The following is a 14713-nucleotide window of genomic DNA, read 5'->3' on the forward strand; positions in this document are numbered from 1 at the left end:
GTACAAAATTAAAGCAATGTAGCATGTACTGTAGCCACAGTGTTACTTGTGGTGTACCCAATGACATGTTCAAGTTACTTTCCAAAGTTATTTTTAATGGAACTGCAAAGCAACTTAAAATGCATTTTGAGAAGTCTTCAGGTTTTATGCCACTCTTTTATCAGTCCTGAGTCGAAACAGATATGCCCTTTGTTTTTGTGTTTTATCTTATTGCAAACATTTGCAAGGTGAGATGTCTGAAGCAATCCGAGAGCATTTCCCTGTTTTTCTGGCTCCTTGGCAATTCCAACACAACACTTTGTATAATTTATTGCATTATGCATTATTCAATCAGAGCAACAATATTTGTGAGCCTGTTGTCACAAACAACATGATGATTCCCTTTTAAACCATAACATTCCAAACTCAGTCAAAAATAAAGGCAGGTAGTACCTCCATTGGACATAAAATATGAAAAACAGGTGAGCATTCAAGTTCTGTAAGATTCTTTTTGAGGTTGATTATTGCAAAGCAGTTTTGGAAAACATCAGGATATTCAGCCCAGCTGAATGCGGAAGCTCCCAAGTCAAGACCCAACTTTGCAGTTCCCAGCTTGGGACTTTCCTACAGATCCCGAAGCTTCAACATCCAACAAGGATGAGTTTGGGACCTTTTCTCTCCTTTATCAACCCTCACAGCACCCACAAAAATGAAGAGTCCTATGGGACTAGCAAACTTGCCTGCTTTTGATACCTCAGTGGTTCGATGAAATATTTATATTTATTTATTTGATTTTTACCCCGCCCCTCTAGACCATGTCTACTCGGGGCGGCTTACAGAATAAAACAAAACAGTATAAAAATATATAAAACAGTGTGAGTGGTACCGACTTACCAGATGGGCGGGATACAAATCAAATAAATAAATAAATAAAAATAAAATAAAATCATAAAATTACAAATTTCAATTTAAAACAATTAATTTAAAGAGAGGATTACCAATATGGAATAGCCAAAAAAGAGAGAGAGAGAGAGAGAGAGAGAGAGAGAGAGAGAGAGACTTAATTGACTGGAGGGAAGGCCTTCTTGAATAACCAAGTTTTTAACTGGCTTTTAAGTGAGTACTACTCACTTAGTTTCTGGATTTTGCAAAAAGGGCCACCGACTTTGTCCCTTTCGGAGAGTATGAAGGCAAGGTAAAATAAATCACAGAGTAAATTCCGAAATGCTCCTTTCAGTTCAAAAGGATAAAATTGACTAATGAAAAAAAGGACAATTGGCAAAAAGGAAAATGAAAACTAGAAAAATGAAATGACCCACCAGTGCAGTTTCTTTCTGATTCATGGACACCTTTAAACTTATCATCTTTCTCATTGGTGACTGACATTATTGCCTATGGGGGCATCTGCAGATTTCCACTGTTTTAATGTTTGATTCCATTGTTGAAGTGTTGATGCAACCCATGGCCTTATCAGATCCATTTGGTATAAAAGCCCAGAGAGAAAAACATGCTTTATGATTTTGTTTCATACAGTCTCGTCTTCCATCGCTTAGCCCAACTTTGTCAACATAAATGCCTTTTCCGGCAACTCTGGGGTAAACCAAACTGTATGAGTTAAAAGCTGGGGTACCATATCTCAGATTCTAGCTCTGTAGCTCAGTTTTTTTAGGTCTATTCTACATATCTCAGGCTTTGAGTGTCAAATGTTCGGCAATGGGATGCTGATTTGGCCATTCTAAGTTTTGCTGTTCAATCTCATGGCATCATGACTTGCCGTTTAAACATGCCCAGAAGCATCAATGTCTTTTTTTCACCCCCTTGAATGCTGTTGCTAGAATTCGTACACTGACCTTTAAAGTAACTTTGAGTCCCTAAATTGTCTGTCACTCACACACCATTTTCTAGTGGTTATTGAAGCTTTGGCTTTAAAATCTTAGGGAATGGGATATTGCTGACGTGATAATCCTGGTGGAATTAGGCTGTAGAAATCTTGCACCATATATATATATAGCCTGCATATAGGTTTGTATCAGCTTGCATGGTGAGTGACAGGGGCTGACTGTCAATTGATGGGGATGTTTGGCAGAAATGGCAACGTAACAGTCGAGGAATGTAAAAGAATGCTTGTGCCTGTAACTATAAAGGGATTAGTCTGTGCAATTCCAGGCTGGACAGGATCTGTTTTGTAAATAGCAGATGTGTGAAGGAGAATGTCAATTAGAGTTTCTTGTTAGCACCATGTTTGAGAGTTACTTAGAGTGGGAAGTAAGAATGAAAGTAGTTTATGAACAGGCTGTGAATAAGAATGTGGTCTTGTTAATACTTATGTCAAAGCAAGTATCTACTTACTTATCTAAAGAAAATATTCACCCTTGTAAAGAACTAAAACAACGGCTTATGGTTGTAGACGGAAGGAAGTGACAACTTGAAATATTATTTTTATATTTTATTTTTACCTGCTCACTGAACTTGGTTTATTCCTACATGTTTTTAAAATAAAACTTTTTTTATATTTGCAGACTCTGCTTATTATTTTTAAGATAGCCGTCATGAGATATCACACCCGTATGCATCACTTGTCAGTGCCCCGACACATGGTTTCTATAGTGTCATCAAAGTAAATACAGCTGTATTTTGTCAAAAGCAATTTTTATTTTTAAAAGGGCAGTGTCGAGTTGAAGAGCTGAAACAAAGATGTAAAAGGGGACGTTAACTGTTTGGTTGTGTTCATAAGAAGACTACTCCTGGAGAAAGTTTAAATGGCAACCTCAAGTTTAGTATTGGTGTTTAAAGATGGAGGGTGTTTTGGCAAGAATACACATAGATAGAGAAGGTGTATGACTGCTTCATAAGGTAAAGGTAAAGGTTCCCCTTGACATTTGGTCCAGTCATGTCTGACTCTAGGGCGCAGTGCTCATCCCCGTTTCCAAGACATAGAGCCATTGTTTTGTCCGTAAACAGTTTCTGTGGTCACGTGGCCAGCGCGACTAGACACAGAACACTGTTACTCATACCTTCCCACCGCGGTGGTACCTATTTATCTATTTGCATTTATATGCTTTTGAACGGCTAGGTTGGCAGGAGCTGGGACAAGAGACGGGAGTTCACTCCGTCATGTGGGTTACGATGGCTGGTCTTCTGACCTTGCAGCACAGAGGCTTCTGCGGTTTAACCCGCAGCACCACCACGTTCCCTATGAGTGCCTCATACGGGATGTGTTTTCATGATTTTTTACACAGGTGCTTCTCAAGTAGTGTTTGTCCTGGCATATGATTTTCCTCTTCTAGCTTTCATTGAACATGTTCCTTTTACGACTGATTATGTGACAGGGTCTTAATTTGCAGGTGAGATTATTGAGACACAGGTTTTTGGAGGAAATTCATTCCAAAATGACACAATGGATACACATTCTCATCAAGATGCTGTTTGATCCTAGATTGAAAGGCTAGTGTTTACTGTAGCTGAAATATGTTTCCATTTTATGCACAAACAAGCATGCGCCCCGCAATCTGGGCCAGGCCTATTGTTTTAACAGAAATGCATCTCAACCTTCCTTCATCCCTGTATTAAAAATCCTGTCAAATTCTATCGGTACCAGGGAAGAGGGCAGGAGGGCAAGAGTATAAAAACCTGCATGCTGTGCCTTCAATGTGGAATGTAGTTTGACCCTCAGCTTCTAGGCACTTTTTTTGCCTTCAAGGAAAGCAACACCTGATTGTGAAAAAAAGTTTGATCTGATTCCTGCATGTATATAGGCATCCTTCATTCTATATATATATGGTGCTCTGAATAGAGGTCTTGGAAGAGCATCTAGTGTGGCTGAGAAGGCCAATTCAAGAGTGACAATCCCTTCCACACTGAAGACAAATACAATCTGTCCCCTGTCCAGCTCCCTGGTTTTGCTCCTTTTGTGACTGCCTCTTGACCTCGGCCTGCTGGACAAGGGTCTCTTCAAATTGGGAGAGGCCATGATGCACCGCCTGCCTCCAGGCTGAATGCTCAGAGGTCAAGGTTTCCCATCTGTTGAGGTCCATTCCTAAGGCCTTCAGATCCCGCTTGCAGATGTCCTTGTATCGCTGCTGTGGTCTGCCTCTGGGGTGATTTCCCTGCACTAATTCTCCATATAGGAGATCTTTTAGAATCCGACCGTCAGCCATTCTCACGCCATGCCCAAGCCAATGTAGATGGCACTGTTTCAGTAATGTATATATTACTGATTCCATTGGACACTCAATAAGCACTTTACTTTCAATACCAAAAGGGACCCAGGGGTTGATTACATTGGCTCTTCGCTGCACTGTTTACATTGGATTTGGCGCCGATAAAATTGAAGTAAATAAAACCCTGCACCTACATGACATAAAGCTACATTTGGGGAAGTCAGGTGGTTTTTAACTAGAGAATAGTATCTCTTTTTTTCCAGCTGTTTAGGAGGTAGTTTATTTTACTCTGATTGAGCCAACATCAGTTTTCTCTGCTTTCTGATGTGTATGAGTGTCTGGCATATTGTCAGTCACAGGGATGTCAGTGTTATTTCATTTATTTATTTATTTATTTATTTGATTTTTACCCTGCCCCTCTAGACAACGTCTACTCGGGGCGGCTTACATGCTAGTACGTACACTGGTTCCCCTCAACTGAACACCTTGTTGTCTCCCTGCCTTCAAATAATGTGGGTTTATATATACTGTATAATACTTGCCAAAGACAGTGCTGTACCAGAGAAGTGCTATGTCACTTTGGAAAAATTTAAAAAAATACAAAAAAAGAGGATGAATGGAAGGAGTTTAGGTGCAAATTGCCTGCCTCAGAATAAAATGGCTCTATCTTTTACAGCTTTCTGACTCCGCTCCTTTAGATTCCTGCAACACAATAATTGGTGTGGATGATTACAGTGAATTCTCTCACAGAAACCAGCAGGGATCCAATCTGAAAAACTTCAAAGCAAACTGGGTTTCCTTGTCTCTGTAGTTGCACATATGTGACACAGTATAATTTCAAAAGACAACGTCTCTTGATTGTTTTGTAATAGCCATTCATTCCATCGAATTTCTCCCAGCAGCAAAAGCGTTGCAGGAAATGTAGGAAGCTGAGGTATTTTTAATGGAGGGGATGATGGCCATGGGCAGCAACGAAACAGAAATGAGAAGAAAAAGAACCAGAGGCGTACATTAATATTTTCAAATAAACAAGGATGTTAGTGTTCAGCAAAACCATTTATTAAACTATAGCTGCCAGCGTTTAGGCTTTTTGTGTTTATATTTGTCTTTTTCCTTTGCCCTTGTATTCATTCATCCATTTGTTTATTTGCTTTCTTTCTTTGCACTAAACAATGCATATGAAATCAGAGATACATGTATCGGCATGCTTGAGTTACAGTCAGAATTTTTATTTTTCTCTTTAAATTGTCATTGCCCTTTTAAAATTTTCCAGTTATCATTTTGGGATTAAAAATTCATATTTGGTTTAGTCTAAGACTTAAGAAAAGTATTTGCGAAGACTTTCATGGCTGGGATCTAATGGTTGTTGTGGGTTTTTCGGGCTCTTTGGCCGTGTTCTGAAGGTTGTTCTTCCTGACGTTTCGCCAGTCTCTGTGGCCGGCATCTTCAGTGGACAGCACTCTGTGCTCTGGTGTAGAGCACAGAGTGCTGTCCTCCCTGTAATAATCATGTGTCATCAGGTCAATTCTGACTGATGGCAACGCTTTTCAGGTTTTTCTAGGTAGAGAAACACTGAAAAGTAGTTAACTACTCTCTTCATCTAGGGCTGTTCTGAGACTGTGCATCTCGCCCAAGGCCACACAGGCTGGCTGTTCTTCCAGGATGTAGACTTCGGAATCTATCTCCCAATCTCTGGCTCTGCAGCCAGGTATCTAACTCACTAAATGCACTGAGCAATAGCCTGGTATTTTGAAAAAAATTCATGGAAATGCCTTGCCCATGCAATTGCTTTCTGACTCTGCCTTCCGAAATACATTAAATGTGTGTGTGTGTTTAGTCGTTTAGTCGTGTCCGACTCTTCGTGACCCCATGGACCAGAGCACGCCAGGCCCTCCTGTCTTCTACTGCCTCCCGGAGTTGTGTCAGGTTCATGTTGGTTGCTTCGCAGACACTGTCCAGCCATCTCATCCTCGGTCGTCCCCTTCTCCTCTTGCCATCACACCTTCCTAACATCAAGGTTTTTTCCAAGGACTCTTTTCTTCTCATGAGATGGCCAAAGTACTGGAGCCTCAGCTTCAGGATCTGTCCTTCCAGTGAGCACTCAGGGTTGATTTCCTTTAGAACTGATAGGTTTGTTCTCCTTGCAGTCCAGGGGATTCTCAAAAAATACATAAAAATTCAGTCTGGCAGTAACAGAAACTCTCAGCTTGATTAGGATCTGTTAGCAACCCCAAAAAGCAAGTGAAAACATCACACTCCTGCGTATGGGAATGATGTTTATTGTTCTGATTTGGTATGATTTAGAGGTAGGCAGGACAATGTTATCCAGGTTATTTTATCTTTGACTGTTGACCATAATAGCTGGGCCTCAGAATGGTTATAATCCAAAACATTGAACTGGAACAGTGTTGTTGTTGTTGTTGTTGTTGTTGTTGTTGTTGTTGTTGTTGTTGTTGTTGTTGTTGCTGCTGCTGCTGCTGCTGCTGCTGCTGCTGCTGCTGCTCCTGCTCCTGCTGCTCCTGCTGCTGCTCCTGCTCCTGCTGCTGCTGTTGTTTTCTTTTGTTTTGTTTTGTTTTGTTTTGTTTTGTTTTGTTTTGTTTTAATGGCCCCTACTTTTCTGGGGTTTGATAATGAGGAAATGTTAGCCGCTTCCACCTCTGTATAGTCCTTCATGCTGTGCAAAGCTGGTTTTCCAAACGGTAGAACAGAAAGATCCTGAATTTGTTGCAGAGAGTTGCAAATGTAAGCCGGGTTTGTGTGTGTGCTTGTGTTATCGCTTGCTGGATCAGTAACCGGGGTGTGTGAATTTGACGTGCGGCCCTATGTACATCTGATCACACATCAAAGTCTTGATATTGTCTAGCGACACCACATTATGTGCAACGGGATAAGACTACAATGTACATTTGGATGCTTTATGTGCTAAGTTAGCCTTCTGTTCGAATCACATTAAGGGCTCTGATTAAAAACTTCCTCTGAAAACGACTCTTAAAAATGCTTGAAAAGATAAAACTTTGAAAATGGCTCGTAAACTTTTTGGCAGATGGGAATTGTTGAAATGCTCCTGCGCTCCATCAGCACATTGCCTACGGAGCACCATGAACCTTTTATTGTATGTCAAGGAAGGACCCTATTTTCAAGACCATGAGTGACTTCCTCCTCCTCCTCCTCCTCCTCCTCCTCCTCCTCCTCCTCCTCCTCCTCCTCATCATCATCATCATCATCATCATCATCATCTCTTCTCCAGGGCTAAAACAGGTACAGGAGACCAAAACAGCGCAAAATTGTCCCCAATCCCCTCTATAAAGAATGAAAGGACCTTAGGAGAAAAACATATATGTTGCCCTCCACATGGGCATATGGACTTCTATGGGGATTCGCCTAATACTCATTCTTTCATCCCCCTCTCTCAGGTTTTTAAATTCTGTATCTTAGCTGGCTTTAGCTGTCATTTTGATTGATGGTGATGATGGTGATGATGCTTTTGCCTTCATTATTTATTAAATTTTTGTTACTTGTAATGTTAGGCCTTGTTTTATTGTTTATTTTTATTATTTATTTAAAATATTTTTACCCTGCCTTTCTCCTTCAAAAGGACCCAAGACAGTTTATAGCAATGAAAGACGAGATTTAAAGATGAATGCAATGACTATACAATGGTGGTTAACTTCATGAAAAGACAATAATTACTAGGACAAACAATAAAGAAAGAGGCATCTTGCATCATTAAATAGGTAAATATTAAGGCAAAAGATCAATAAGTATACTTTTTTTAAAAAAATCACTCTAAAAAACACAAAAATGGAAAACACAAATAGTACTAAAAATCCAGTCAAAACAGTAATGCATAACATAATTGGTCCCTGGTCTGGGAGCTCTTTACAAGGTGATGTAGAAGTGTAAATAATTAAAGGCTTACTCTATAATTCTTTGTGTCTCAGGAGAAGACGGCAGTATTTTGCACCAATTTCTCTGTTTTCTTTACATCTCTATCAAAAAAGGGGGGAGGGTACTTTTTGTGTGGTTTCTTGTTTCTTTTGTTTTTTAAACAATTTCCAATTACTCCAACCAGCATGGATATTCTGGGAAGTGCAATTAAAAAAAACTTGTCCGGTCTCTGCCATCAACTCCCTTTCCCTCCACCGAGCATGAGCAGATTGCCAGAAAAAGGTCTGAAAAGGGTATTTAAGCTCCCTGTGCCATATATTGCCTATTCTATCTTCTATCTATTGGTGCTTAATCTCCTTGGTGCTAGATCTGTCTCCTTGATTTCCACAATCATCTTATGGGATGTGAGTGCTCAAGCACTCTCCTCTACCTGTAGTGGGTACATATAGACCTACGGTTCTGACTATGTAGAGTTATAAAACATGCAGAATATCCTGTGGTACAGCCTGTTCTCCTCTTTAGATGGTTTCCTTAATGCCTGTTTTATGGAGGTGACAGTGGTGTAGTGGAGCCAGGATTCACAGGGTTAGAACACTAAGACATTTAGTTTGGCAGGAATCATTGCATCATCAGACACTACCCTCAGTTTTCCCAGCTTTCCTCTGAACTTAGTTGCAATCTTCACAGTAGCTGGAGGGAAGATGAATTTCTCAGCAACATTCTTGTGTTCTAAGTAGGGATATGACTTGGGTTCAGAAAGCAAAAATATTTGCCATTTTACAAGCTGATTGGAAACGAAGCAAGGAAGTAAAAAATAGTGGTCAAATTGGATTTGATTTTTCTGACGCATCAAATATTGCTTCAGTGCTTTGTGAGTTAGAGTACTGACTTCTATTTTCTCAGCAAGTGAAAAGAATGCTGTGGTGTAATAGAATGACTACGAAGGCCAAAAGAGAAGGATGACAGCACATGTGGCAATGAAAAAGCCCAAGCTCTCCTGGAAACCCCACTCATGGAGCTCCGAGGAGGCAATTCCCTATCCCCGTGAAGACAAAGCTGCCTGGACTGTTATTTTCTCCTTGGAGACATGGCTGTGGGAACTTTTCATAATGATCACCTTTACTTCCAAACAGAAATGTAATGAGTACTCAAAGAATTTCTCTTTCCTGCTGGTTTTCAAGTTTTATTATGCCAAGTCTCCCCAGTGATACTTCCCTCTGCACCAGCAAGCTTTCCAGGTTCCCAGTAAAACAAGACCCTATACTCATGTCCCATTCTACTTGCCTTTGCTCTCTTGTTTCATACAGGAAATCGACAAATTCTGCACAGCTTAATGCACTTTCTGAAGAATCTTAGGCAGAAATAATGCTATAGGGTGTAGGGATTGTAAGAGTCCTACTTAGCTTGATTATTTTTCTGAGGCTGCAGAGTGGGGAAGATGAACAGAAGCTTCAAAAAAAAATGTTGTAAAATATCTGAAGGAGAGAAATCTCATTGTGGCCTCTCGGTTTCTTGCTGATACTGAGAGGCTGTGAGATCCACATCCTTGCTTCAGAAGTTGCCACGACACCCCTCAGAAGAGGGGCAGAGGGGCTCTGATTCATAGGCTATGAAGTTGTGAACAGGGCAAGTGAGTGCCAGCCCCCAAACCTTGTCACATAATGGCAGCTACCGACAGAGAGAACAGATGAGGGTGTTTTTTTAATGTTACAACATAAAAAGCATTTTTAAATCATCTTATGTAGACATAACCTTGATCTTTCAGTAGATAGGCTACCAAGCAAAGGTGCGCTCATCATGATCTGCTATTCTCTATCCTCTTGTGCCTCAGAGTTTCCATATATGAGACATTTCTGGGTAAATAGAGCTCCGGGAGAGTTCACTTGACTTTTTATAGTTTAATTTATTAGAATGTGATCCCAGCATAATTTGGACAAGAAAGGTCATTTCTCCACCTTGTATCCATTAGCGGAACTGGAGAGGTGCATAATTATGTAGTTCTGTGAGAGGTTTATGAAATTTCATTAGGGAGGTATTTTACCAGCCTTGACGGCTTTGGCTGTTAAAAGAAATTATTTATTTGAAAATGTGCTGAACACCTCTTTTGGATACTCAAAGAAGTATAAGGGAAGCGAAGGGTCTCGTGAAGAAAAGGGACACACACACACACCCCTCTCATTCCGGACATAGCCTGAATGATAAATTGAAAATGACAGGAACATTTTGGAAATCAGATATTAGGTAGGCTGGGTGAAATGAAAAATGCAAATATTTTAAGAGCTGCAAAATGTATAATGCAAACGAGAATCAACCTCACCCAAGAGCCTGAAAAAGCTGAGAGTGCAAATGATTTATTATGTTTTCCACATTTTCCCCCTCATCCTGGCCACTGAAATTATGACAGTTGGAGAACCTGCTATTTTACCACAATGCATTCAGGCCTTGGAGGTGGTACTAATGGAAGACATGAGATATTACTCAATGTCCTGCTAGTTAATTATTAGGCTTAATTCATGCTTGCCACCAATGATATGAGCCTTTTCTGTTCTTTTTCCTGTGGCCTGGTGTTCTTAAGCTCTTTCTGAAGGCGAGATACATAAGAACCTGCCCACGGTGTATAGAAATCAGGGGTATAAATTCTCATACACCAGGATGAGAAACCACACAGTTCCTTCTCCTCACCTGGGAGTGCCTGAGGTATTTTTTGTTGGCCTTGATCAGAGTTTTCTCTGGTTCGTGTTTTCTCCCTCACCACATCAAATAATGCAAATTGGCAAAGCCACTGACACTTAGTTTCATGAACTTTGAAGAATTAAAAGCACTGAGTTTTTGTGTGTGTGTGTCAGTGACAACATTCTTCAGTGCTTGCTATTTGTATGCCTGCTTTGCTCCTCAAAGGGAAAGTGTACTAGTTTTGTACATTATATACTGTGCAAATTGTAGACACCTTGGTATGAGGGAGAAAGCTCTTCTCCCTCATTTTCACACTGCTGGTGAGGAATATTGTAGGGTCTCAATATTCCTTGTCAAGGGGTCAGTTCATGCAGAGGCAACCTAAATAAATGAGAATGAGAAAGTATTTGTGAGCACTTTTCACATCCTTACTAGGACATACGCTAGCTGGATAGCTCAGAGGATTAGGTATCTGGCTGCTGGGCCAGAAGCTGGGAGATCAGTTCGCCCACTGTGCCTTGAGCAAGCTGCACAGTCCTAGAGTGTTCCCAGAAGAAGGGAATGGTAAACCACTTCTATGTATCCACAGTTGATGGCACACAATTACTAGAAGGTACACAGAGCATCCTTCCCCTCCATTTATCAGAATGCTAGACCTTTTGTTCATCCGGTAATATTATGTTCAATGTCTTTCAGGCGAGATGAACAGGGCAATCTTACACCTGCGTACACACACAAGATCTAGCTCGCTGCTAAGTCTAATGACTTTGAGCAAGGGAGTGTCCTTTGCCTCCCACCCCAGAAAAGGCAGAGACTCGAAGGGACACGTGTCGGTGGGGTGGAGAGAGGAGCCTATTTAGGCAACTCACCCAGCGCACGTTGTCCTTTTTTTTCCAGGCACCCACCCGCCCTCCCTAAATCTAGTGTGAGTTTTTCTGGTCGCCATTCGGGGCCGGATAGGAATTTTTGACCTTCATCCTGATTGGCCGTGGATGGAGGGGATTTTTCGCCTATCCCATACTGGATGAGGGTTGTTGGCTTTTGGTGGAAAGTAATTTGGTCGCACTGGCAGGTAGTGCGGAAATAACCGGTATTTTGGTGTGTCCCAATTTGTAAAATCAGGTAAGCCAACAGCGCATCTGACCTACCGGTGCTGCGGATCGTGCGATTACAGTGCCTGTGGGGGGGAGGATGCGCTGGGCCACTCCCGGACCGACAGTCATCAGTCAAAGATGTCTTGAGGTCTGGGGGTGTTTATTAGCGGCTAGCCAGGATCCTGTGGTCTCGGGACAGCCAGAGCTTGGGGGCCAGGGACCCGCACATTTATTGATCAGGGGGTATGGGAATACCCCCCCGTTAACCGGCTTTAAGCACTACAGCAGGCCCCCATATTATTTTACTGGCCGAAAGGCAATTTTTCTTGAATTCATTATTTAAATAAAGTGTGGCCCGCATTTAATCCAATTTACTGTCTCGTGTCTTTATTCTGGGGTTGGGGTGGCAAAGAAAAGGCTGGATGTTGTTGTCTTGGTAGATAATTTACTCTGAATGTAGGGATTTTCCTGGCAATGTTCTTGCTGGTAGGAGAGACCCAATAAGGGCATTTGGGGTGGAGCATGCCATAAAAGATTTATAGGATCAATTTTTTCCCCTTGTTCCACAACATCAGGCCAAAATCGGACAGTCTCCTTCCCATTGGTTTCCCATTGGTTATGACGGGTTGGGAAGTATAAAGGAAGAGGGACCGATTTGAATCAGCAGCGCTTAGGATGTGCTGATCGCCATTGATTCTACTCCCCCCTCTAACATACATAGGCATTTAGGATAGTTCTAGTGGATGATAATAAGAACAGTTATGATTAGGAATGCTTAAACAGATACTTGTTAGCTAGCAAACAACAAAACTCTCACTGGAAAAAATGCTTGTTTAGAGTGATGAAATTACCGAAGATGAAAGACGCTGTTTGGAAATTGGAGTTCAAAATGGTTAATTGCAAATCTCGCTCCAGAATACTTGTGATCAAAAGAATCAAATTCAAACAAAAACTGGGATTGTGGGTTGGTTTGAGCCTTCGGGAGGATTTGGATAGTTGTGTTGTCTGAAATGATGCTTCAAGTTTCCTTTCAATTTAATGAAAATTAAGGGCAGTGCAGGAGACACTGCAAAATCACAGGCATTCAGAAACCATTACAAGCTCAACAAATGCTCATTCGCCTATTGGATGCTCTGTAGCATGATTGTAAGTGGGCATTGTGTAATGCAGTAAAAGAAAGCATGCCAGGAAGGGAACATTTGAGCCCTGCCCTCTCTGTTGTTGCTTTCCTCATGTGGAGAACAATGATCTAAAGAGAGCCTTATCTATGTGTAGAAGTTCTTTATTCCCCTTTGCTTTATACACCTTTGCTTTATGCATAGAAGACTCAACTTCATTGTTCTTCATACACATGAACGTTCACAGAGAAAGAAGTGCAGCTAGCATGCCTTGTTCCTCATGTATAGGTTTGTACTCCAAAAAGCTGTCCACGTGACCACGGAAATTGTACAGACAAATGCTGGCTCTACGGCTTGGAGATGGGGATGAGCACCGCACCCTAGAGTTGGACATGACTGGACCAATTGTCAAGGGGAAGCTTTACCTAGTAATGAGCTCTTTTATTTATTAGCCAAGTGGGAAGCCAGTGGATGAAATACAGCTAAGCATTCTGTTGCAATTTTTCTAATTAAAAGTAAGTGGGGAAAATCCACATTTCCTCTCCCCTGGCTTATCAGAGGGGAAGCAAAAGAACACGTATCAAGGCCTGTGTGGATCTACAGTGTTATTCCCTCTCTGACTAAGCCTCTCAAACAGAGAGAACAAAGATCAGTGTGGCCTTGTTTTGTCTCTTCGAGAGGAGAAAAGAACAAATAGCTTTGTTGGACTCCATCTGCTAATGGATGTTGGATGAATCGCATACAAAAGGAAGTGTCTCACCTCCCCCCCCCCCCAGCTACTGTCCCACTGTCTATAAGAAACCCTGACACATCTGCAGACATGCTCGGCAAAACAGAATTGTCTACAGCCAACTCTTGGCAATCCCCAGAAAGCTTTTCATATTTCCTGGAATTCTTAAATGCCATAGAATCCATGTTCCGGAGTGTGTATGGAGAGGGGAGCATGCACTGTCAAAGGACAAAATCCGAACCATCCTCTCAGATGTCAGCTTTTCTTTACTGAGGTTGTTTATTGAAATATTTGTATACTGACTTTTGAGTTAAAGGTCCTTGGAGGGAGTTTAATAATCAGGAAAATGAAAACTCTTAATTATCAATTGTAAACTAAAACCAGAAAAAAAAAGGTTCCTGAGTCACAGAAAGAGAGAAATTTGAGAGAACAGGAAAAGTAGAGTCTTTACAAGCAAGGTTCTGACACAGACTTCACAGAGTGGTCGAATAGACCAGATGGGCGGGATATAAATCAAATAAATAAAATAAACTAAAAATTGTCACTGGAAGCTCAACACCGAGGAAGCACAACAAACGTTTTGTTCCTTGCCTTGTGGGAGATGGCAGAGAAAAGGCCTTCTCCTCCTGAATACTCACTCACTCACTTACCAGAGTTTGGGCCTCCATAGATGACTTCAGCAAGTGTGTGTGTTGTGTTGGACCGGAGAACTTCCAGGCTCTGAGACACAAATGACATACCAAGGTATCTCATTACTGAAGCCCACAGCCTCAGAAGGTAGACTGGGCAAGTGTGGGACAAGTCTTAGCTTTCCCTTCCTTGAATCATGTAAAAGGGAGAAATGCTTTGCAATCTAGGGACCCATGACATTAAGGAAAACTGTGTGTCTGCGTTTAGTTCTCTCTCCTTCATTGCTGGTTAGGCCCAGGAGTTGCACAACTGATTGGGGACACAGTACCTGCCTAGAGGACTGGAGCCTTCAGGTCTATTTATTTATTTATTTATTTATTTATTTATTTATTTATTTATTTATTTATTTATTTATTTATTTATTTATTTATTTATTTATTT

This window comes from Pogona vitticeps, chromosome 4 (genome assembly GCF_051106095.1).
Source record: "Pogona vitticeps strain Pit_001003342236 chromosome 4, PviZW2.1, whole genome shotgun sequence".
NCBI classification, from domain to species: Eukaryota; Metazoa; Chordata; class Lepidosauria; order Squamata; family Agamidae; genus Pogona; species Pogona vitticeps.